The sequence below is a fragment of the Daucus carota genome, chromosome 1 (assembly GCF_001625215.2).
Source record: "Daucus carota subsp. sativus chromosome 1, DH1 v3.0, whole genome shotgun sequence".
NCBI classification, from domain to species: Eukaryota; Viridiplantae; Streptophyta; class Magnoliopsida; order Apiales; family Apiaceae; genus Daucus; species Daucus carota.
In genome coordinates this window covers 24,139,113-24,166,292 of record NC_030381.2, presented here as the reverse complement: position 1 = coordinate 24,166,292, position 27,180 = coordinate 24,139,113, and the positions used below count along the sequence as shown (strand labels likewise).

The window sequence follows — 27,180 nt, the reverse complement described above, 5'->3', positions numbered from 1 at the left end:
TGCTCTAGCTCGCTTTGGTGAGGTCGGAGGTGGTGACCCGGGACGTCCTCCCATTGCATCATCAAAAATATATCCCAACCCTCTAGGATGGGGTCTGCCACCATCCCACTCAGGTAACCTCTCTATAGTAGCATGATCAATAGCAGCGCTCGGCATCTGCAACTACTCCTCATCCGACCAACGAACACCCACTGCAGTACACAACTTAGTCACTATTGTCGCATGAGGTATGGCCCCACTGGTGTGACTCTTCAGAAACATCAGAATGTTCTGATAGATGACATGTGCAATATCCACATCCTCACCACTCAAAATCCCATACAGCAATATAGCACGATCGACAGTGACATCGTGTGGGTGCCCCGAGGGCATAATACTAGCACAAATAAACAGGTTCCAAGCTCGGACATACCTGTTCATAGTAGATGTAGGGAAAGAGACTCGCACATTAGTGGAAGGATTGCGCTTCCACTCAGTACCCGGAACACACAACTCATAGATAATTTGCCCCAAATCCATGTGATCCTTGTTCTTGAGCACCCAATCATCCTGAATTGGCTGCCTCGCTGTACCCCCAATAATCCGGCGGATCGCATCCAAAGTGTAGTCCACAGTCAAACCCCGAACTACCGAATACCTATTCTTATCCGCTCGAGCATTGGCATAGAATTCCCGCACAATACTCAATATCACCGCTTCCGGTGCCTCACAAAACGACTCCAAGCCCCTACTCTGAATCATCTGCACCAACCCACCATCACCCGATGAAGGCAAGAAACCCATTTCCTTAGCAATTCGCTTACCCATAAGCCGAGTAAATTCCGCTTGAGCCTCCGGAGTTGTGAATTTGATAACCCCGAAACCCATACTCGATGAATCCGTAGACCCGGCTTGTACACTACTACTCTCGGACCTCCTAGCTCGCTTGGGTGCCATGGAATTGAAGGTGTGTGTTGTGGTAGAGAGAATAGAGAGATTTGGTGAAAAGAGATGAATTTAGGGTTAGATGTGTGTATATAGGTGTATGTATATGTATATGATAGTTGTGATTGAGTGGAAGAGATGGGTTTGTATATATATTTAGATGGGAGGCTGAATTAGGGGTTTTTTGTGCTTAAAAACGGCTGGGAATAGAGTGGAGGCCTACTGGATTTGTTAAAAACAAGTGAATTTTTTTTAATATATGAAGCGTATGTCGGTTTGAGGTGGGCGCGCCGCCCATGGCGCGTGCGCGCGGAAATGGCAGGGGACGGGGATTGTTCTGGGGCTGTTTTCTCCTGGTGGTTTGCCTCGCCCGCCCTGTGTGTGCCGCGCCCACCCCATTCCACCAGGGTGCATCCACCCTAAAAAAAATTTCTAACTCTTTTTTTTCTTTTTTTTATTAGTAAAAACTCGAAATAAAGGCGTGGGTTGCCTCCCACGAAGCGGTTGTTTTACGTCATTAGCTTGACGTGAAGTCCCACGAATCAAACAATAGCAAGAATGATGCTTACCGACTCGCGATTCATCGTTCCTCTGATATATGGCTTCAATCTCTGACCATTCACTTTAAATGCTTTATCCGGTATTGTCTTAAAAATTTCAATTTCTCCATGTGGAAACACCGTCTTAATTGTGAAAGGACCAGACCATCTAGATTTCAACTTCCCAGGAAATAGTCTGAGACGAGAGTTATAAAGTTGAACTTGTTGTCCAATGAAGAACTCCTTTTGCAGTAACTTCCTATCGTGCCATCTCTTGACTTTTTCCTTGTAAAGCTTATTGTTCTCGTACGCCTGAAGCCTGAACTCGTCGAGTTCATTAATTTGAAGCATTCGTTTCTCACCAGCAGCTGTCATATCAAAGTTCAATTTCTTTAGGACCCAATATGCTTTATGCTCTAGTTCCGTAGGCAAATGACATGCTTTTCCATAAACCAACTGAAATGGAGACATCCCCAAAGGAGTCTTATAAGCTGTTCTATAGGCCCAGACGGCCTCATCAAGCTTCAACGCCCAATCTTTCCTCGAAGGACTCACCACTTTCTCCAAGATTCGCTTGATTTCACGATTAGATACCTCAGCTTGCCCATTCGTTTGAGGATGATAAGCAGTAGCAACTCTATGATTGATACCAAACCGTTTCATCAGCATTGTGAACTTGCGATTGCAAAAGTGTGATCCCTCATCACTGATTATAACTCGAGGAGTACAAAAGCGAGTGAATATGTTCTTCTAAAGAACACTGATGACTACTCACTACTAGAAAAAGTAGAATAGACATCGCCTCTTAGACATCGGTTGCTCTATCCGCCGATGTAAAAGGTGTTTCCCACATCGGTTTTTAACGACCGATGTCTTTTGTTGATATAAACATCGGTGTTTTAGTCAAACCGATGTTATAAGTCTGTTTTAAAAAATAAACAAGCGCGCCTTCCCCCGTTTTCCCCCCTTGGCCAAATAATTCATTCCCTCCTAAAACTTCCCCCTGTTTTTTTGCCTTAGCAAAATTTCCCACCCCCGCTCTTTTCTTTTCAATGTCCAGCTCTCCTCAATAAATTAAAAATAAATATAAATTATAATAAAAAAACATACAATATAAAACTTAAAACATAAAACATAAAATTCAAAACACAGTCGAGCTGAGCTCTCCTCTCACTCTCACCTCTCCTCTCACTCTCACCTCGTCACTCTCCTCTCTCGTCACTCTCTCACCTCTCTCACTGCGCTGTGAAGCTGCTCTCTCTCTCTCTGGGCTGTCTCTGTAGCTCAAGTCGAGGTTCCAGTCGAAGTCGAAGTTCCAGTCGGGTTAAAGGGTTAGAGTTTAGAGCTAAGTTGAAGGTTAAAGGGTCGTCGGAGCTCAAGTCGGAGTTCAAGTATAGGGCTGCCCTAAACAACCAGGCGGTACAGAATGTGGATATGTGGTCATGCGTTATATGAAAGATTTAGTTGCGGACGAGGAGATGAAGCTGCTAGACAAGGTTTATAAGTTTTTCAGTACTCAAGTATATATAGGGTAGCAGTATTTAATCTTTTACAGTACTCAATTTTGTAGTATATAAGTTTTTCAGTTGGTTAAGGAATGACATAGGTTTATTTGTGTTCCAGTGGGCTTTAAAGAGTCGCAAGACTTATACAAGGGAGGAGCTTGACGTCGTTCGCTATGAGACGCTTGATTATATCCAATCCATCATGTAGCTGCTGGTGACCGGTAGTACTTGTCTTGCAATATAAAAACAGCTCTATATATTTCGCTTGAATGTTTTCGGATATCGTAGCTAGCTAGCTAGTACAGTTAGAACTTAAAAATCATGGATGAATTAATGTCAAGTAGTAGTAGTAGTTGATGTTTGATGGTTTAGTATACTGTTGGGATATATTGGTGTTATTGATTTTTGGATGCTATGGTGGATGTTAATTTGGATGCTGGTGGATGTTTGGATGTGTAGTAGAAGTTGGTTAGGAGAATGACAATTGGTATATATATTTGGAGATTGTTTGGATGTTAATTTGGTTGTTTGATTTGTAGTATTTTGGTTTTGGTAATTTTTTGGCAGCTCTGTTTTTAAAATTTGCATAAAAAAGCAGGTTATCAGACATCATTTCTTACAAAGCAACCGATTTTGGTTGTTTGATTTGTAGTATTTTGGTTTTGGTAATTTTTTGGCAGCTCTGTTTTTAAAATTTGCATAAAAAAAGCAGGTTATCAGACATCATTTCTTACAAAGCAACCGATTTTAAAAGCAGATAAATCAGACATCATGTTTTAAAAAGCAACCGATTTTAAAAGCAGGTAATCAACATCAGTGCAACCCATTTTACACAACGGCGTATAAAAAGGAAATGATGTTATTAATTTGATAGACATCAGTGCATTCTACTTAGCCATCAGTTCCAGGTCAAGAAACGATGTTAAAGGATCTACTAACATCGGTTTATTTCTTAAATCGATGTGAGATATGTTAGTAACATCAGTTTACTATGCAAATGGAAGATTTTTGCTTGTCTTGCATATCTTTAAATTGATAAAAAGATCATATTATAATAATATATAAATAATAGATGTGCATTAGAAATTTAACATCAAGAGATATATATCAGTTTCCAACTGAAAAAACGATGTCATTGTCATCTTTTACATCAGTTTAAAACCGATGTTAAATGGGGTGACCTTTAACATCGCCCACAAAGACATCGTTTTTTGGTTTTCATAGACATCGGTGTTTAACCGATGTTTATTGACGTTTTTCTAGTAGTGACTACAACCATGTTGGTTGGTAAAGCCTTAACTTCAACCCATTTAGACACGTAATCCATAGCGAGAAGAATGTAGAGTTTGTTGCAAGACGAGATAAAGGGTCCCATGAAGTCTATACCCCACACATCGAAGATCTCTACCTCAAGAAGTACATTGAGGGGTATCTCATCCCTTCGAGAGATATTCCCAATCCTTTGACAACGATCACATTTTAACAAAACCTGATGAGCGTCTTTAAAGAGAGTAGGCCAAAACAAATTCGCCTGCAAAATACGAGCAGCTGTCTTCTCTCCTCATAGTGTCCGCCATAAGTAAAGTCGTGGTAAGCTTGAAAAATTCCTTCAATCTCACTGTATGAAATGCACCTTTTGATAATTTGATCTGAACCTTGTCGAAACAAGAATGGTTCATCCCAACGATACCACTTCACCTCATGAAGAATTTTTTTCTTTTTGAGCAGAAGACAAACCAGGAGGAATGACATTACTCACAAGATAGTTCACTATATCTGCAAACCATGGTTCTTCTTCTTGAACCCCAAACAGTTGTTAATCTGGGAAGTATTCATTGATCAAAGTGTTATCCTTGGATGTCCGCGCTTGATCTTCCAGCCGAGAGGGATGATGAGCTACCGGATTCTCAGTACCCTTTCTATCCTTGATTTCCAACTCGAATTCTTGAAGCAATAGAATCCATCGAATCAACCGAGGCTTCGAGTCTTTCTTCGATACCAGATACCGAATGGTAGCATGATCAGTGTAAACCAACACCTTCGTCCCAAATAAGTGAGACTTGAATTTCTCGAACCCATAAACAATAGCCAACAGCTCCTTTTCCGTGGTAGTGTAATTCAGCTGAGCACAATTGAGAGTCTTACTCGAAAAGTAAATCACATGAAAGATGTTCTTTCTATGACCAAGAACGGCTCCCACTGCATAGTCACTAGCATCACACATCATTTCGAATGGCTCATTCCAATCAGGTGCAGTAATAACAGGGGATGTAGTTAATTTCTTCTTTAGAGTCTCGAACGCAGCCAAGCACTCTTCATCAAATTTGAAGGGCACATCATTCTCTAACAAGTTGCACAAGGGTTTGGTGATTTTAGAGAAATCCTTGATGAAACGTCGATGGAAACCCACATGACCAAGAAAACTCTGAATCCCCTTGACTGAGATTGGTGGAGGAAGATTTTCAATTGTCTCCACCTTCGCTTTATCTACCTCAAGACCCTTGTTCGAAACCTTGTGCCCAAGAATGATGCCTTCTTGAACAATATGTAATCTTGTTCTGGACAGACATTCAAAATTTACAACTAAGTAGATCACTAAACTATTTATATTCACATGAATGATAAAACTAAAAGTTGCAAGCAGCCATCAACTACTAAATTACAACATTAAAATAGCTGGTCAGCTCTAAGGGTGTCTAGCAACAAAATTACCTCTAGCCATCCATGTCAAGGTGCAACAAAAATATTTAAACTTTTTATATATTCAAATAATGCAAAAAATAAGTTTAGCACATTGCCTCTTTTCTGAAACTCCTATAGCTACTGAAATCAGCACACCATTTAAATCTGGTGCTAGAGATTCTGAGCCTTTTTGCTCTTATTGCATCCAAAAAGTTAAGGTTCTCCAGATAACTAGAACCATGGTGCAGCCAGTGGTTCCTAGCAAGCTAAACAAACAAATTTTACAGGACAAGAAAACAAAAAGTAGAAGCGTGAAGCAGAGTTTGTTCTTTTGAGCTATTAATCTTTTGAAATTTGAACTAATTAAATCGTTTCCATCTTCGTTGTCAATGAGGATGCAATCATAGGTCAGGCATGACATGCGATCCATTATCAAATTTAACAATAACATGTGCACTGTCAATAATATCAAGCACCTGCATAAGTGTGATGTTCTTGTTAACGGATTGAGAGTTCACAACATAGCAACAAGACAATATATAGATTATGAGAAAGAAGAATGGTTAATTACCATATCTATAAGCCAGGTAGATTACTAATGTGAAAATATTTTAAGAAGAGAAAACATTTTAGCAGGGGATCAAAAGATAGTAGCAAAGGTAACTACCATAATATTTCACATACCTTTGATAGCATCAACAAAACTCGGAAATCAGAAATTGGTCCAAATAAGAAAGACTGAAGTAAAGTTGATGAAATTTCATATTTCGTATATAAAATCAAGAACCAGTACAAGATTATACAAGTACTCATTCAGGCAACTTTCTGAAAAGAAAAAATTGAACAATAAAAAGAGCTAATTAGTCTGTTAGTATCTATGCAACAATGTCACGTCTGTCTTTAGTTTTACCTGTTACACTACATTCACTCATGGCTTGTATGTTGAGTGCAAACCAAATTATTGCTTCACTGTGAAAACACCAGACTTGCACAACCACATCTGACTTCAACTTGTCATCCTCCTTCATCACCACAATTGATTCCTCTTTGCCATCCTTCTGAATCACCGCTTCTTCCAATTTGTTATCCTGCACCACATTCCTCTAGGCCGTTATCAACACGTAGTTTGAAGACGAATTAAGATCTCATTTAGCCAAGTTCATTGTATGATACTCATGCATCTTGTTATCTTGTTATCCGCCAGACTCACTTCCATATGTTCCTTTCTCTTGAGTGTTTCTTTCTCAGTATCAGTCACAAACTTCTCGAAAAAATCAGTGTTGATTATTTTAACTGGCAAAGACAAACGATTTTGACCACGGCGAATGTCACTCGGATACAAGACCTTTTGTGCAACAACAACGGTGGAGCCTCCAATTTCAACCTACTAATATAATCTCACAAGTATTGAGGCAATTCTGAGGGTGGATAAATTTGCAGTTGTGTTGGATTTTCCCAAAATGTCATTGTTCTGTTCTCAGCATTCTTTCGCCTCTTCTTTTTAGAACTCTCCTCCTCCCTCTCCTCATCATCCGAGACAATGTATTCTTTGTTTCTAGAGCGTTTTCTATACTTTCTTGAATTATTTTCATCTACCATCATATGAGAATCGCACAAATTGTCTCTCCCATCTTCCGCGCTTAAATTCTTTCCATCTATAATCACCTGAGTACTACACAAGTTATTTCCCGCGTCTAAACTCTTTTCATCTACGATCAATTGAGTACTACACAAATTGTCCCCACCATCTTCCGTACCTAAATTCTTCCCATCTACAATCATCCGACTACCACGCAAGTTGTCTTTATCCCGGCCTTCGGTACTCAAATTCTTTTCATCTCCTATCATCTTAGTACTTCGGAAGTAATACACATTATATTCAGGATTAACAGTCAAAATCCCGACAACAACTCGGTGAGTTCTTGGTCTTCTTGGCACAAAATTAAAACATGATAGACATGCTTTAATCAAATCCATGTCACCAGCAACTCTATCCCCTGCAAATTCTTCATACAGATTCTTATCTCCATTAACAACAGAACATTGAGCAACATTTGCAATTTTATTATCAACATGAGAACAAGAATTCAGTTCCATCATCTCTAATCTCGTGTACTACAATTTCTTGATTCTCCCCATAGACCCATCTGCATGAATATCACACATTATTTGATAAGATTAATTTTTTTTATCAGCATATTAAATCGAGGGAGTATACAAATATTTATTAACTAAAATTAGTCCCTATCATAAAAGGCATGATCTAACATAAACATAATTAAAATTAAACTCAACTACTGGAACTTTATACGATCAATTATACAAAATCTAATACATAAACCCATTAGCTATACTACACATCCAGAGATTGATTATCAAATTTATAAAATAAATTTATATATTTATTTAATAATTAAATTGAAGGTTTGTATAAATTTAAAATAAACCTTGAATTTAAATTTATAAAATTTAAATAAATAAAATATATTTATTTCAAATAAAAAATATAAAATAAATTTAAATAAAATATATTAAATAAAATATTTAAATAAAATTTACAAGAGATCAAATTTATTTTATTTACAAACCTTAAATAAGTAAATTTAAATAAATAAAATTTTATATATTTATTTAATAAATAAAAATATATTTAAATAAATAAAATATATTTATTTAAATTTATAAATAAAAAAATTTAAGTTCACTTAAATTTATTTTATAAATTTTATAAATATGATAATCAATCTCTGCATGTGTAGTATAACTAATGGGTTTATGTATTAGATTTTGTGTACTTGATCGTATAAAGTTCCAGTAGTTGAGTTTAATTTTAATTACGCTTATGTCTTTTATGATAGGGACTAGGGGTGTAAACGAGCCGAGCCGAGTCGAACGCTGTCAGGCTCGGCTGAAAAGTTTGGGGCTCGAGCTCGAGCTCGAGTTCGACCGAGCCTTTAATTTCAAGTTCGAAGCTCGGCTCGTAAATAGTTTGATAGGCTCGAGTTCGGCTCGAAAGCTTGAATCGAGTCACCAAATATTGACAAAAACTCGAAATATGATCGGTTCGACTCGAGTTCGATTCGATTAAATATATAAATTATAAATAAAATATTAAATATATTTGTAAAAATATATTTATAATAAAAAAATTAGAAAATAATAGAGGCTCGATAAGGCTCGCGAACCTTACGAGCCGAGTAATTTGAAGCTCGAGCTCGGCTCGGTAAAACATCCAAATAGCTCGAGCTCGAGCTCGGCTCGATTATTACCGAATCAAATTCGAATATTTTCCGAGCGGAACTTGAGTAGCTCACGAATAGTTTGGTTTGTTTACACCCCTAATAGGGACTAAATTTTTGTTAATAAATATTTGTATACTCCCTCGATTTAATATACTGATAAAAAAATTTAATCGTATCAAATAATGTGTGATATTCATGCAGATGGGGTCTATGGGGAGAATTAAGAAATTGCAGTACACGAGATTAGAGATGTTGGAACTGAATTCTTGTTCTCATGCTGATAAAAAAATTGCAGATGTTGCTCAATGTTCTGTTGTTAATGGAGATAAGAATCTGTATGAAGAATTTCTAGTGTAGAGTTGCTGGTGACATGGATTTGATTAAAGCATGTCGATCATGTTTTAATTCTGTGCCAACAAGACAAAGAACTCACCGAGTTGTTGTCGGGATTTTGACTGTTAATCATGAAGATAATGTGTATTACTTCCGAAGTACTAAGATGATAGGAGGTGAAAAGAATTTGAGTACCGAAGGCGGGGATAAAGACAACTTGCGTGGTACTCGGATGATTGTAGATGGGAAGAATTTAGGTACGGAAGATGGTGGGGACAATTTGTGTAGTACTCAATTGATCGTAGATGAAAAGAGTTTAGACGTGGGAAATAACTTGTGTAGTACTCAGGTGATTATAGATGGAAAGAATTTAAGCGCGGAAGATGGGAGAGACAATTTGTACGATTCTCATATGATGGTGGACGAAAATAATTCAAGAAGTATAGAACACACTCTAGAAACGAAGATTACATTGTCTCGGATGATGATGAGAGGGAGGAGGAGAGTTCCAAAAAGAAGAGGCAAAAGAATGCTGAGAAAAGAACAATGACATTTCGGAAAAAGACAACACAACTGCAAAATTATCCACCCTCAGAATTGCCTCAAAACTTGTGAGATTATATTAGTAGGTTGAAATTGGAGGCTCCACCGTTGTTGTTGCACAAAAGGTCTTGTATCCGAGTGACATTCGTCGTGGTCAAAATCGTTTGTCTTTGCCAGTTAAAATAATCAACACTGATTTTTTTCGAAAAGTTTGTGACTGATACTGAGAAAGAAACACTCAGGAGAAAGGAACATGTGGAAGTGAGTCTGGTGGATAACAAGATGCATGAGTATCATACAATGAACTTGGCTAAATGGGATCTGAATTCGTCTTCAAACTACGTGTTGATAACGGTCTGGAGGAATGTGGTGCATGATAACAAATTGGAAGAAGTGGTGATTCAGAAGGGCGGCAAAGAGGAATCAATTGTGGTGATGAAGGAGGATGACAAGTTGAAGTCGGATGTGGTTGTGCAAGTCTGGTGTTTTCGCAGTGAAGGAAGAATTTGGTTTGCACTAAACATACAAGCCATGAGTGAATGTAGTGTAACAAGCAAAACTAAAGACGGACATGACATTGTTGCATAGATACTATCAGACTAATTAGCTCTTTTTCATGTTCAATTTTTTCTTTTTGGAAAGTTGGCTGAATGGGTACTTGTATAATCTTGTACTAGTTCTTGATTTTATATACGAAAACATGAAATTTGATCAACTTTACTTCCGTCTTTCTTATTTAGACCAATTTCTGATTTTCGAATGTTGTTGATGCTATCAAGGGTATGTGAAATATTATGGTAGTTACCTTTGCCGCTATTTTTTGATCATCTGCTAAAATGTTTTCTCTTCTTAAAATGTTTTCACATTAGTAATCTACCTGTCTTATAGATATTGTAATTAACCATTCTTCTTTCTTATAATCTATATACTGTCTTGTTGCTATGCTGTGACCTCTCAATCCGTTAACAAGAACATCACACTTGTGCAGGTGCCTGATATTATTGACAGTGCACATGTTATTGTTAAATTTGATAATGGATCGCGTGTCATGCCTTACCTGTGATTGCATCCTCATTGACAACGAAGATGGATACGATTTTATTAGTTCCAATTTCAAAAGATACATTTTGTTTTCTTGTCCTCTGAAATTTGTTTGTTTTGCTTGCTATGAACCACTGGCTGCACCATGGTTCTAGTGGAGAACCTTAACTTTTTGGCTGCAATAGGAGCAAAAAGGCTCAGAATCTCCAGCACTAGATTTAAATTGTGGTCTTATTTCAGTAGCTATAGGAGTTTCAGAAAAGAGGCACTGTGCTAAACTTGTTTTTTGCATTATTTGAATATATAAAAAGTTTAAATATTTTTGTTGCACCTTGACATGGATGGCTAGAGGTAATTTTGTTGCTAGACACTCTTAGAGTTGACCAGCTGTTTTAATGTTGTAATTTAGTAGTTGATGGCTGCTTGCAACTTTTAGTTTTATCATTCATGTGAATATAAATAGTTTAGTAATCTACTTAGTTGTAAATTTTGAATGTCTGTGCAGAACAAGATTACATATTGTTCGCACAAAATCACGCAAGCGTACGTGGTCATAAGTCGTATAGAATCCAATTCAGTTCGTTCCCACAGAGACTGGTGTATCAAGTAATATGCACTTATGCAACAATGTATGGCTATTATTCATTGCTCGGACAAATAACAAGTTGGTTGGTTTTTATCTAACTTACTAATTAAACTCGAATTATTAGAAACTAAGAATTATAACTAAGTGATTAAACTGGATTACTTATGAGAATTAAACACGGGGTTCTAGTTTCATTAACAACTTCATTCAAAATTATGCCTATATTCAATTAATGTGATGGTTGATAAGTAATCAGATAACACGAAACTGATATACGCTATCTTTTCCACATCCACAATTAAGATAGAAGTCGAACAGACACCAATTATGCTTAGACCCTATATGTCTATAGAATTTGAAAACATAACGGTTTACGAGCAAGTTATCTATCGAGATTACATAGGGCGATGAAAGATGGTTAAAATCACACCACAATTCATGTTATCGAACACAAAACCTATGCTCGCATGGCAAGTTCTAAATCTAAATATCCATTGTCGCTTCAATAAAGATTAACAAGACAACTTAGATGTTAGCTACGCATCCAAGAAGAATGTTTGAGTTTGTATGAGAATTTTTATATAATGCATGCCATGATTCTTGTAAGGAATTGTTAGTTTAGAGTATACATGATGATATGAAGTGATGGTCAGTGGTTATGCTATAGATATTATGCTTGTTAAGTCAAATATTTGCTCAAAGTTGCCATATATAAATCTGCTTTGTTTTGCTATGTGTTTTGCCTCGAGTTTGTACATATATATGGCTAAATTTTGTTGTATCTTGCTTTGTGAAGATAGTCAGTAGGCTTGCATAGTAATGTAGAATAGGATTTGAGGCTTGGTTGGTTTGTTTATGGAGTTTTGAAGGGAGTTAAGGTGGAAGGAGGCACACACACACTATGGCAGAATTTCTCACTAGAGAAAACTAGAGAATTAGGTGTGTTTTGGTTAGGCCCTCATAAACCTGAGTTCCCTGGAGTTGGGAATTGGTTTTTACAAGTCTCCAGTAGCCTTAGAAGTTATATAAACATCCATTTAGATAGGTGCACACACCCATTTCAGAGAGCAACTCAGAACAGGGCACTTTGTAGTTAAATGCATCTTTGAGTGATTAAAACTATGTCATTGGTGAGGCCTTCACGGGGCCTTGATTTAAATAAGTCTAATGAAGTCTTAGGAAGCTTAACAAGACATTGTAATGGCTAATTGAATTAGTTAAAAAGGTTTTAAGTGAGGGAAAACAAGGCAGTGTACATAGCAGGGTGGGCTGTTCTGTGCCAACTTGGCATGGAGGCCTAGGGAGGCCTGAGCAAGGCATTTATGTCAAAACAATTGCACAACTTAGGTTTAGGTCTTAGGAATACATAGGAGTCAGTATTTCACCAAGGCACAAGGTGGAAACCATTGGTTTTGCCAAGGCACTCCAAGGGGTGACAAAGTGCCTAAGCAGAGTAGTCACTTTGGTGCATTAGTTTTTAAAGATCCTTGTAAGCAAGGCCTTTGAGTCACACCACTTCATAAATTTAGTTTAGGATCATATCAACCTGTAGAAATTAAATTAGAGTGAATGCCTTAAGTGGAGATGCCTCATTTCCACTAAATTACACAAGTGTCACCCATAGAGTCACATTTTAGAACCAAGTTAGAATGCATTGCATATGAGTGTATCATTAGTGAGGCCTTGACATCATATTGAGTTTAGGAGTTATTTTTAAGTCATATAAGATGGTACAAGTAAGTATAGGTCAGTGCACTTAGTATAGAAGCATCATTCTTGCCAAGGCACACAAGTGTTGCCAAGGTAAACATTCTAGTAAGTCAAGTAGGATGCATTTCATTGGTGAGTCTTGTGAGGTGGGGCACAAGTGTGCCTTACTCTTATTTGGTTAATTTGAAGTTAGTAGAGGGAAATTAAGAGCATTGGTCTCAGGATCAAGTGGCACACAGTCCAGAATGGCTCTGTATTCGGCTTGAAATCCTTTCTCACTTGATTTTTCATTGACACCTGCATTTCTCTCATTATCTCTCTGTTCTTGGATCAAGGGCTCCCCTTGGCTCACCACACAGCTCACCTCTCCCTCACTTACCCTTTCTAAAGGGCCACTCAATATCTCTCCTTTTTCCTGGCTGGAAGAATTAACCAGACTCTCCACACCCTCTCCTTTTGCCAGCTCCTAAGGCTGCCTCTCCACACTTTCACACCCTTCCTTTAATCCTAAGAGTGTTTGTGCTATGATGTGATCAACTACTGTGGTAGATGGAATATCAGTTGAAGTACCAGTAGTTGTCAACTGATGAGTGTCATCAATTGAAACACACGTAGAAGAAGCTTTCAACTGATGAAGGCTGTCAAGCGCATCAGTTGAAGGACAAACATTGTTTGATGGATGAAGGATATCCATCGAAGATGATGAAGAAATAGGCAAAGAAGCTGTGACAGTTGAGTTTGTGGTGATTGACTGTGAGTGTAAATCCACAAAACACATTGTCACAGAAGAAGAAATATTATGAGACAGATCCAACAAATCATCAATTTGATGATGATCCATCTCAGAAAGGGGCTTCTCCATGCAGTCCAAAGATGGAGAATTTACAACGGTGGAGTGAATTAACTCCACATCCACAGAAGAAGTGGGGGATTGTGTTTGGGGTGTAGAAATAGTGAGATCATATATATATGAGATAGGTAGAGAAATAAAAGGGGGCTGTGACTCCACATGTACTGGAGTCACATCAATCTGACTTTGAGAAATTGGAGGCATAAAATCAATGATTTAGCCTGAGAAGTATGTGCAGAGTGCTGAGATTTGCCACCTTTTAGTTTCTTTCTCCCATAGGCTTTTATTGGTGACAGAGTGTCCCTCCCCCTCTTTTGTTGTGTCCCTAGTTGGGGACTATTTTCAATAGCAACATCGTTTTGGGAGGATGCTGCTAGGGATGAGGTAGAATCCTTGTTAATCTCTATAGTCATTTGGGAGACTGCAGAGTGGCTATGCTGGGTTTCACTCATCTCTCCAACCTTATCCTTAGGGTTTCTTTGATTTTCACCCTGTCCATCCCTCTAATTTCCACCAATCACACTCACCTCAGGTTTGTGCTTCTTAGTTTTTACAACAGGTGCCTTTTGGGAGGCACCTAAGGTTGGCTTCTTGGATTTGGATTTAGAGGATTGTGCCACTTGGGAAGGCTGTTGTGGGTCATTACCAGCAGCCATTGTGACAGAAGGCAAAGAAGTAGGTGGTTGAGTAGGAGTAAAGGAAAAACCAAATACCTTCTTCTCATTACCAGCTTCCATGATGGGCAGAGAGACCACCTCTAGAGAGGGGTATAAATTCATTCTTGAGAGGTCTTTAAACACTCTCTTTTCCTGCACAAAACTTGGAAGCTTGGCTTCCTGGTTAGTGATGACTATCTTATCATCAACATGATTAGCTAGAATCATAAGAAACCTAACATAATACATATCATTGGGCCTATCAGTCTTATCTCCTAACTTCTCCCCAATTTCATGGATCATCAAAGTGCCAGAGTTATAGTATTCATTAGTCAAAAACATGTAAAGCATTTGCAAAATCTGAGAAGTAATAGCATCAAAATTACTAATTTTTCCAGAAAAGGATTTCACAAAAGCATCACACAAATAGCTCCATTCTTTTCTACAGCCCTTTCTAACTATTTTGCCTAAGGTATCAGTAGGCAAAGCATAGTTCATGGCATTAAGCATATTGACTACATGAAAATCAGAAGGCAATGTATCAACAGTGTTTTCAGGAATCTTAAAACATGCATTAATGCAATCACATTTAACAATATGTTCATTATTTTTAAGAGAGAAAGAGATAGTATCATCCTCACTGTTAAAGACAGCTGTTGTCCAGATTTCTTCCACCACTTCATGGTAGATTGTTGGAGTAGAGAGCATAGCATGGGACAGTTGACTTGCTTTAATAAAATCCATCATCTTGTGGAATTCCTTTTCTTCAACAGCCTCTTTGTTCACAAAGGATGCAAAGTTGTTCTTTTGATAAATAAATCCAGTGGGTGATGAGTATTTCTTCATTAGCGCCATTGTAGTTACAGAGAAAGCTTGAAGAAAATATGAACTTCTTTTTGCATAGAGAGAGAGAGAGGGCTTGTGAATTCGAAAGAGTGAGATGAAAAGAAATGAAAATAAACTTAAAATGCTTAAATACTTTCACATAAAATTGCTGTGATTGGCTGACAAATTACCGTTGTGAAGCAATAACTTTTATTTAACTCCACAAAAATTACACACACGATTGTATGTATAAAGTAGAGGGAGAGATAAAAGTGATTTCAACGGATCAGATCTGGTGAATATTTCGATGGATGAGATATGCGCCTCTTTGGAATTCTTATTCAACTGATGAGGATCAGTTGAAAGAGTTTGAACTGATGTTATCGATCGAACTGAAAACAAGACATTAGGGTATTGTTTCAATGGCTGAGCTAAAAGATCATCCGTTGAAACAATACTTCAATATAGATTAATTCCAATATCTCTCATCAGTTGAAATATCAAATATTTTATCCAAAATCATAACTAAATTAATTTTGGTGAAATTAAATTTAGCTGGATTCTAGCTGCCATATTACAGACAAATTTACTATAAATTAGGAGAAATTTAACATACCTAATTTACTTACCAACCTTGTGAATGTGGATTTATCAAGAGGCTTTGTGAAAATGTCTGCAATTTGTTCTTCACTTGGAAAAAAATGCATTTCAATAGTAATAGCCATCACATGTTCTCTTATGAAGTGATACTTGATGTCAATATGCTTGGTTCTTGAATGTTGTACTGGATTCTCAGTTATAGCGATAGCACTGGTGTTGTCACAGAATATTGGGATTTTTGAGAGATTTAAACCATAATCAAGTAATTGATTTCTCATCCACAATATTTGTGCACAACAGCTTCCAGCTTCAATGTATTCAGCCTCAGCTGTAGAGGTTGAAACAGAATGTTGCTTCTTGATAAACCAGGAAATCAGCCTATCTCCAAGAACTTGACATGTGTCTGTTGTGCTGTTTCTATCAATTTTGCATCCTGCAAAATCAGCATCTGAATATCCAATAAGATCAAATCCAGAGTCTTTAGGGTACCAAATACCAAGATTTGGTGTTCCCTTAAGATATCTGAATATTCTTTTAAGAGCAATTAGATGTGATTCTTTAGGGTCAGCTTGAAATCTAGCACAGAGGTATGTAGAAAACATAATATCAGGTCTACTAGCTGTCAAGTATAAGAGAGAACCAACCATGCCTCTATAATTAGAGATGTCCACAGATTTCTCATTAGGACTTAATTCTAATTTTGTGGCAGTTGGCATAGGAGTCTTAGCTTCTTTACAATCCATTAAATCAAACTTTTTAAGTAAATCATAGATGCACTTGGTTTGATTTATGAATATACCTCCCTTTACTTGTTTAACTTGTAAACCAAGAAAGTAGGTGAGCTCTCCCATCATGCTCATCTCATACTGACTTTTCATCAGTTTGGCAAAAATTGAGATAGAGTGTCATACCAGGCTCTTGGTGCTTGCTTTAAACCATAAAGTGCTTTTAATAAAAAGTAAACATACTCTGGAAAGTCTGGATCTTCAAAACCAGGAGGCTGACTCACATACACCTCCTCTTCCAGTTCACCATTGAGAAAAGCACTTTTGACATCCATTTGATAGACTTTAAAGTTTGCATGAGCAGCATAGGCCAAGAAGATTCTTATGGATTCCAATCTTGCAACTGGTGCAAATGTCTCATCAAAATCAATTCCTTTAGATTGAGAGTATCCTTTAGCCACAAGCCTTACTTCGTTTCTGGTGACAACTCCATTCTCATCCATTTTGTTTCTGAATACCCACTTTGTGCCTACAATTGTTCTATTCTTAGGCTTATGTACTAGATTCCAAACTTTGTTTCTCTCAAATTGATTTAATTCTTCTTGCATGGCAAGAACCCAATCAGCATCTTTGAGAGCATCTTCAATTACTTTAGGTTCATCCTGTGAAAGAAATGCACTGTATAGGCATTCATCTTGAGTAGCTCTTCTGGTTTGTACAGATGCATTTGCATCACCAATTATTAATTCAAAAGGATGATCATATCCGTAGTCCATTTTCTCTGAGGTGGAAATGATTGTCTTGATGAAGTAGCTTCATCGTTGTAGTTCAGATTGCCATGTTGAAAAGCTCCCCCTAAATCTGATATCTCATTATTCCTGGATTGATTGGAATTTTGAGACAATATTTCAACTTATGAATCTAGAGGAGTTTCAACTGATGCTTCAGCTGAGTTTTCGATGGCAGTTGTCTCGTCCATCGAAGGCTCATCAGTTGGAATGTTAATTCCAGGATTAAATCCAGCATTTTGAACATAATCATCACAATCATCATCACTGTCATATAAATCACCTTCACCTTCATTTTCAAATCTGAGATTGTCAAGAAATCCTTCATCTGAAAGACCTTGAATCTTTTTATCATCAAATACTACATGGATTGATTCCATAACAATGTTGGTTCTCAGATTGTAAACTCTAAATGATTTTTCATTAGAGTATCCAACCAAAATAGCTTCATCTGCTTTGGCTTCAAATTTCCCAAGATTTTCACCTTGATTTCTTAGAACATAGCACTTGCATCCAATAACATGAAGAAAGCTAATTGAAGGCTTCTTCCCTTTAAATAGTTGAAAGGGAGTTTGACTGTGAGATTTGGTTATCAATGATATATTTTAAGTAAAGCAGGCAGTGTTCACAGCCTCAGCCCAGAAATAGGTTGGCAATTGAGCTTCATTAATCATGGTTCTTGCAGCTTCTATTAGTGTTTTGTTCTTCCTTTCCACTACTCCATTTTGCTGTGGAGTTCTTGGTACAGAGAACTCATGAATAATTCCCTTTTCCTCACAAAATTCTTTCATCACTGAATTCTTAAATTCTGTTCCATTATCACTTCTGATCCTCTCAACTTTGACATCTGGATTGTTATTTAATGCCTTGATGTGATTGATAATGATTTTTCCAGCTTCATCCTTAGAATGTAGGAAGAAAGTCCAAGTAAATTTTTAGAAATCATCAACAATCACTAGGCAATATCTTTTCTTTGAAATTGACATAATGTTGACTGGTCCAAACAAATCCATATGCAAAAGTTGAAGAGGCTTCACAATTGATGAAAGAACTTTGCTTTTGAAAGAGCTTCTCTTTTGCTTTCCTTGCTGACATGCTCCAAACAAACCATCTTTGGAAAATTCCAGCTTTGGAATTCCTCTAACCAGATCCTTCTTTACCAACTCATTTATTGTCTTGAAATTTAAATGAGACAATCTTTTGTGTCATAGCCAACTATCATCTGGGCTTGCTTTGCTGAGAAAGCAAGTGATGGAATCAGATTTAATATTATTGAAATCAGCTACATACACATTCCCTTTTCTTTGTCCAATTAGTACCACATTGATGTCATCTCCTTTGGTGACAACACAGGCTGCAGGAGTGAAATTGAGCTTAAAACCTTTGTCAGAAGTTGACTGATGGTAAGCAAATTATGCTTAAGACCAGACACCAATGCAACTTCATCAATGATGACATTCTCTTTTGCTATCAAGCCATATCCCATAGTATACACTTTGCTGTCATCTCCAAAGGTAATGCTAGGGCCAGCTCTCCATAAATTTTGTGAGCAGGGAGGGATCACCAGTCATGTGCCTGGAGCATTCACTGTCTAAGTACCACAAATTCTTCTTATGGTTTCCCTGCACACATGTTCAAAACAGATCAAGTTGACTTTGGTACCCAAATTGCTTTGGGTCCGGATTTGTTAAACCTAATAGATTTTCCTTCATTCTCAACTTTTCCCTTAGATTGAGATGGTTCAATCTTTGGTTTTGGTTGAGAAATTGGAATATCAACATTACTCTTAAACATAGGCATTTGAGGCATGCACACATTGTTGACACCATGCAAGTTTGAGTGTAATTGAGGCATGTTAAAAGCATTGAAATATGGATTGAACATGTATGGCATGTTAGACTGAGAGTATAGATTGTGAGGCAATAAACCAGGCATCATGTTCATAGCAGATAAATGCATGTTAGAGACAGATGGCATATGCATAGGCATGGATAAGTTTGGAGCAATCACAGTTTTATAGTTTGTAGACAGATGATTGACACTACCACATTTACTGCTAGTTTTCCTAGGAGCACTAGCATTGGGAGTGTAGTTTGTGTGCTTATTGACTCCAATTTTACCATTTTTATTTCCCTTTTTCTTTTTAGTCTCCTCTGATTTAGACTCACATACATCCACTTTCTTCTTAAGCTTCTTATCAGAATTGTGATCTTTAATCTTACTCTCATTTGTCTCAGAAGAATTAACCTCTCTTTTAACAAAATTTTTGTTAACAGGACCATATTTCTTGTTCAATTTCTTGAGAATTTTCTTGTCAACTGATGAGCTGTTTTTCAACGTATAACTTTCGTCCGTTGAACTTTTTGTTTTCAATGAATGATCACTATCCGTGTTCTCATTAGTTGAACTAGCATCTAACATCTCAAAAACTTTCTTATCTCTTTTCCACTCATTTTCCATAAAGGTTTCTCTTCCTTGAATGTTGATAATGTTAGCAGAAACATCTCTTCCAGATTTCCATTTGGCAATAATTTCGTGTTCCTTATCAAGCTGTATCTTGATAATTTCCTCTCTTTTCAAAACAACCAAAAGATCATCCTTAGCTGTTTGACACTCAATTTTCAGTTTCTCAAACTCAATAAATTGAGCTTCTAGCATACTGTTTCTCTCACTGAGAAAAGTGTTAGCATCCTTGATTCTACAATTTTCCTTAGTGAGAGATTTTAAAAAAACATGCAAATGATATAATTCAGTAGACATTTCATTTATAGTAGCATTGCATTCATCTTTTGTTAACTCAACTAAGTTAGTGGTGAATACCTGACTGCTATTTGCAGTGCTCTCTTCTTGATCTGTGGAGTTGGCCATTAGAGCTAGATTAACAAACTCTTCCTCTTCATCAGAATCATCTTCAGCTGCCCAATCATCCTTTGAAATGAATGCCCTTTATTTTTGCTTAAGAAGTTCATAATATTTCTTTTTGTAGTCAACACTTTCATTGGTCCTTTTCTCAACTTTAGGCTTTCTGCATTCATTTGCAAAGTGACCTGCATTCCCACAGTTGAAGCATTTGAACTTGGATCTATCCACCATGCCTCTATCTGACTTGGGATTGCCTTTGAATGGTTTTGCAGAGTTAAACTTCTTTTTAAACTTTAATTTGGAGAATCTCTTTGACAGAAAAGCTAAATGCTCATCAATCCCATCACTATCTTCACCAGAATCAGCTTCATCTTTTACCTTTCCTTTTCCTTTCCTTGATTCTGAGCTCTCTTCTTTGACCAACTTCTCAGTTTCTTCAATTTGAGATTTTCCCTTATCCTTGACAGAGTCCTCAATAGATGCAACTAGAGCCACAGATGATTGGCCTTTCTTTTGACTCTTTCTATTTCTTCATCTTGTTCTATTTCAAGCTCATAAGTTTTCAAAGTTCCATACAGCCTCTCAAGAGTGTAGTCTTTAAATTCTTGAGTGTTTCTTAGTGAGACTGTCATGGGTTTCTATTATTTAGGAAGAGCTCTTAAAAAATTCAAGTTTGAATCCTTGACCTGATACACTCTTCCAAAGAGCTTTAGGCCATTTCACAGTTTTTGAAATCTGTTAAAGGTGTCACTCAAGTTTTCACCAGCTTTGAAATGGAAGGACTCATATTGTTGAATCAGCAACTGCATCTTGTTTTCTCTTACTTGCTCATTCCCTTCACAGATGGTCCTGATGGTGTCCCAAACTTCTTTGGCACTTGTGCAGCTAATGACACTATGTTAGGTCCTATAAACTCACTATATAAAATGATATAGTGATCACAATCTGTAACACAGTATGACAATATAAGAGATTGAAAACAATAAACTCTTATTCACAAAGCTTGAATGGTTACAAAAACTCTCTCAGTGATTTATATTGTATCACTAAGAGCTGCTAGGGTTCTTAACAATATACTCGATAACTCAACTCATATAGAATAACCCTAATCTGTGTTTATATAGACACAGTTACAAAATCAATCTCTGATTTGATATCCTATAAATCAGCTATGTATTCTATCAATCAAAGATTGCTCCAGTTTTCTGTTTAGTTTCCATAGTCAGCAAATCACTCCTCAGCTTCTATCCTTCCTTGAAGTATATCCGCTTCTGAGCTCTTTCCACGTGTAAACTCTGACGAGTCTTGACTATGTAAACTCTGATCAGACTTTATCAAACTCTGGTCAGACTTTACTAAACTCTGATCAGCTTCAAGCTTAAACTCTGATCATTCCTGTTCTAAAACAAACTTTAAGAACATTAGTAATCATCAATTATATCTAACAATCTCCCCCAACTTGTGCATAAATAAGTTATGTGCAAGTTAACAGATAATTGATGATGTCAAAACAGATAAGTCAAATGCAACAGAGTTTAACTATATAACAGAAAACTTTTTTTTAAAACTTACAGATACTTTACTCCTTAGCTTCATAGACACCATTTGCTGTCTTTAGATACCCTCTGAGGAGTTCTTTTTCAGCTTCTTCAAGTACTGTAATCATCTGTCTCTTGATCTCTCTAAGCTCTGGATCTGAAACTCCAGTTTGATAAATTGCAGTTCTGAGATCATATATCTTGTTTCTTCTCAAGTCTCTATCCAGCCTGATATTGTAAGCTTTATCAGACTCTTCATTAAATGCAAGAGTTCTGATTCCAGCTATTGTCACTATTTTTGCTGAATTTTTTCTTCATCTCAACCAGTTGTCCTTTATGATTGAGGTATTTAGGAATGAAAGGTCCAGCATTTTTGTTTCCTGTAATACCCATCTTTCTTCTGATTTGATCTTTGAGCAGGTTGGAGATGTGTTGACATGACTTGTTCTTGACTAGAAATATGTGTGAGACATATCTCAATTCCTCCCAGTGTTTAGCATAGAGATCTGCTTCAAGTACTCTAAACACTGTTCCATCAGACATGAAGTAGATAAGAATATTATCTCCTCTGTCATTCTTCACCAGCTGGACTGAATCAAGTTTGTCCATTTTTTCTTGCAATGCTCCAGTCTTGGGAGCACAAAGAGATGAGGGGTCATCTGGTCTTGATCCTATACTCTGATCAAATTTTTCATATTTGGATCCCAGCCCTCCTTTGTCTCTTCCTGCTTTTCGATGAGAGATTGGTTGAATTGAGCCCTTTTCAAAGCTTATCTCAGTCATCAGACTAGGCTTTGCAAATCCAGCTAATGGAGTAATTGTTGGTTTGAACACAGCTTGAGCTTTGTCAGAGGTTGTGTCTTTCTTTGCATCCTTATTAACTTGAGCTATGTCATAGGTTAATCTTTCTTTTTGAGGTTCTGCAACATGAGCTTTGTCAGAGATTGCAGCTTCTGTTTTCTTTTCCTTCACAACTTGATCTTTGTCAGAGGTTGTAGACTTCTTCAGAGTGAATCCTCTCTCAAGATGTTCATCCACTTTGCTTTTGCCTTTAGATGTATACTCATCCTCAGAGTATATCTTTTTGACAGACAAACTCTGATCAGCAACAGTGGCTTCCTTAATCAGTATCCCCTTTTCCTTTGGTTTGGCAGTTGATTTTGCAGGCTTCTGGATTTTTCCTGACTTTATTGCTTCAGCATGTTCTTTCTTTAGTTCTTCTTCTTCTGCAGCAATCAACTCCAAATCCAAATTGGCTTCTGGATTTTCTTGTTCAAAAATCAATCTAGCAAGCTCTTCATCAGTCATGGGTTTGTCTGATCCAGTCACTGGTCTTTGCTTAGATCCAGATGTGAAATTATGTGTTGGAGCAGACTTTGTGCTTTGCTTAGACTGTTTCTGACTGTCAGATTTTGAAACTCTTCCACCAGTCCCTGATTGAAATCTTTTGTGCTTTGTGAAATCATCAACATCATCATCATCATCATCCTTCTTATTTCTCTTCAGAGTTTGAGTAGTAGACTTGCATTTGACTTTAGCTACTCTCTCCCCCTTTTTGACATCATCCTCATCAGGAATCAGTATTGATGTGATCAGAGAAAGTGAAGATTGGATGGCTTCAAGCTGCTTGGACATCTTCTCTTGAGTTGATTCAATGTAAGTCTAAATGTAAAGACAACCCTATCTGTTACATAGGGATGATAACTCAACAATAGAACAAGACAAGTAAATAACACTACGCCTGCACCGGAATCGGAAGATACGAAGACAAAGGTTGAAGAAGCCATCTACAGTCTTGAAGGAATAAGTTCACTGGAAGAAGTTCATTAATATGTTCATGCCTCAGTGAAAAATAAAGATTGAAGTATTCAAGATTGTGGAAGCAATGAAGATGTTGTCCAAGTACTCGAAAGATTTCAGTGCAACCCCTGAAGCAAGATATTTCTATATATCTTGGTTGGTTATTTATAATCAACAAACTGAAGCATAAACTAACCCGGAATGACTGATCAAGTATATTGTTAAGCAAAAGAATTCAAGGGATTATTTCAGTTCAAGTCGTTCGTGAACCAGACCAGTGCACAGGACGTCAGGACGTACGAAAGTATTCAGTGGATTCGATCAACGGATTAATTGATCAAGTCAATCGAGCTGCTCCAGAATATTGCCAAAGGAACTTATTATTATATATATATGTATATATATATATATATTAATTGTGAATTACTTGAACATAAATAATTCAAGTAATTATTTAAACACAATTAATTCTATATATATGTATATATATTTTTTAATAAGTGATACAAATGGGAAGTCTAAGGCAAAATCTTCTAAGTATACAATCATTGTATACACTGTGAATAAATCAGGCGCCAAGTTTGACCAGAAGTCAAAACTTGCGCTTGGTTTATTCATCAGGATTTTGGCTAAGTGAAGCTATCAGTATACTGAAGGAAGGAGCGCAACATTTGACTAAAGTCAAATGTTGCGCCTCCTGTCATTGCACATGGCGCAACATTCTCTTTATTTGGCTAAGTCACAGGCAACACAGTGATGCTCAGGCGCATCATTTGACCTTGGTCAAAGCGCAACATTTGACCAAGTCAAATGTTGCGCCTCTGACTATGATTCAAGAGCAATGTAGTGTGTGGAGAATTTACCTAAGTCCCAGCAAGAGGAGTGCAATGTGAGGCGCAATGTTTGACTCACCTGGCGCCAAGTTTGACTCATCCAAGCGCAACTCTGGTTACTTGGAATTTCTCCAAGTACTGAAACTACAGTGGCAACAGTGAAGATATGTTGAAGCGCAAGAATTGACTGGCGCAAGGTTTGACTTTTTATATATACATATATATATATGATTCAAAGCGCAACTTTGATGTATATATATATGTGTATATAGAACCTGCGCCCCTTCATAAATACACTTGGAGATAGATTTATTTTGGACAATCTAATCCGTCCAGGACGAACTCAAGTCATCCAGGACGAACTCGTTAACCATGGTTAGTTTATGAAAGCCTATAAATATGTGATTGTGGTTGTCACAATTAACAACATCCTTCGGGATGGATGGCCAAGTGCTATGCACAAACTCTCTCAAATATACACACACCCTAGCCTAGTTTTGTACCGTAAATATTTGTAGTGGATAGGGCTTGTAATATTTAGAGGAGTGGTCATTGTAGCCAACCTTCGGGTTTGGATTTATAGCACCCTTCGAGGTATTTATCAATATACAGATATACCTTGGAAAATATTGTGTGTTGGTTTAATATTTTCATATCCTCAGAAATCGACCCAATAAATATCCGGAACACGAAACCCATTACAGAACTGCAATTTGTTTATCCGCAAGATTCGAAAGAATTTTAAATTGTAGTGAGTATCGTATTCAACCCCCCCCCCCTTCTACGATACTTTGGACCTAACAATTGGTATCAGAGCAGGCTGATTGATATACAAATCGGGATCCTAATCGTACGGAAAATCAAGAACCTAGCTTTTGATATTTGATTAGGGGAAATGTTCTTCCGGTTTGTGTTGCTGAATTTGTCCGTAGGCCTAAGTAAGGATTATCTGTCGGATACTGAACTTTGGACCGGGACTTATAAATTTATACTTTAAATTTTAATAAGTTTATTTTATAAATTTAACTTAATTTATTTTAAACTTATTAATTGAGTTTATTATGAATTAATTAAATTTATCTTATAAACTTAATTAAATTTACTTTATAAACTTTGCTAAATTCATTTAATAAATTTGCTTAAATTTATTTTAGACTTGTAAAGTTTACTCTTAGACTTTATCAAGTTTATCATAAATTTTTATAAATTTATTATTTAAATTTGTATAGTTTATGATTTAAATTTAAGTTAAAATATAAAATATAAATTTAAGAGGATTTAACTGATTATGGATATAAGTTCAAGTTCAAGGGTTCAATTTCATTTGCTCTGGAAGCTATGATTTAATTGGAGACGAGACACTTGAATATTTTCAAAAATTAAATTTATCTAATAAATTTTAATATATTTACTAAATGAATTTGAAATAAATTTATTCTAAACTTATTCAGTTTATTATGAATTTATTTGGATTTATTTTTTAAATATAATTAAATTTACTTTATAGATTTAACTAAGTTTATTTTATACTTTATTTTCTTTCATCTTTTAAAACTTATTTTTAAATTTATTTTCTTTATAATTTAAACTTAGTTTAAATAATCAAGTGTCCCGTAACCTTTTTAATTATTCTACTCCAAGACAAATCAGATTGACATTAGTTGAGACAGATCAGGCTGACAGATTACAAGACAAACACCGGGTTTTCAAATACCAGATTCTCAGAACCGGTAATGGAAGTACATTGATGACCCAATCCAATTGATTACTCAAAGGATTATTAGAAGCAGTTTTCTATGTTCGACAAAGATGATTGTGATTCGAAGAAGATTCTATTAAAGACTAATTTGGTACTACTAACAGTGGATTTTGAAGAAGGTACTTCAGGCCTTGATCTGAGTAATTACTCCGACTTGATTATTAGATCACCAGATCAGGATGGGAATTTGCTACATCTGCAATGAAGCATCTTTCCAGGGCTCGGAATGTCAACTTTGAATGGCATCACTAGTAGTAGGAAAAGAGAAGTTTTTGCAGAAGAATCTTCAAGGGATTTCAATCTAACTTAGTGATTCAGGGATATACAATTACTCAGTGAATTGTACCAATGCTAAATCTATCTGGAATCAGTTGAGATCAAATATAGAGAACTGTGGAGGTTTATGGATATTTATCGAGTTACTACTGCACCAAATCAGTTTCGTGCATTTATGTCAGAACCTTACGATTGAACAGAAGAGTTTGTAATTGCTGAATTTGAGGAAGCTCAAGTCGACGAAAGTTAACACTTTTGAAGAATGTGAGGACATAACTTCAAGGATTAGCATAACACTGTCTGAGAGGTTTAGTCATGTCAGATTCAGATGGAATCCATTGGTTTCAAGTGGAGACTCTTCAGGGTTCAGTTCGACAGGTTGTTTGAAAACTGAGTTGGTCAGTACACACAATATTGATTGGTATCTTTAGCAAAGAAGGGTTGCTATATATATTGAAGCCTCGACAAACAAGGATGATAGGGCTTGTCTGAAATTCAAGTGGATGTTTTGAAAGAAACATCATAACAAGTTCTTATGCTATTTTAGGAAAGGTGTGAGCTGG

General features: G+C 36.6%; 1 long non-coding RNA gene across 1 annotated transcript; it reads left to right on the top strand.

The window, feature by feature from the left end:
• The first annotated feature begins 2,854 nt into the window (after nucleotides 1-2,854).
• Nucleotides 2,855-3,487, top strand: LOC135150828 (uncharacterized). Its single transcript, XR_010289196.1, has 2 exons — nucleotides 2,855-2,959; nucleotides 3,087-3,487. It is a non-coding gene; the product is annotated as an uncharacterized LOC135150828 (long non-coding RNA).
• Nucleotides 3,488-27,180: the final 23,693 nt, after the last annotated feature.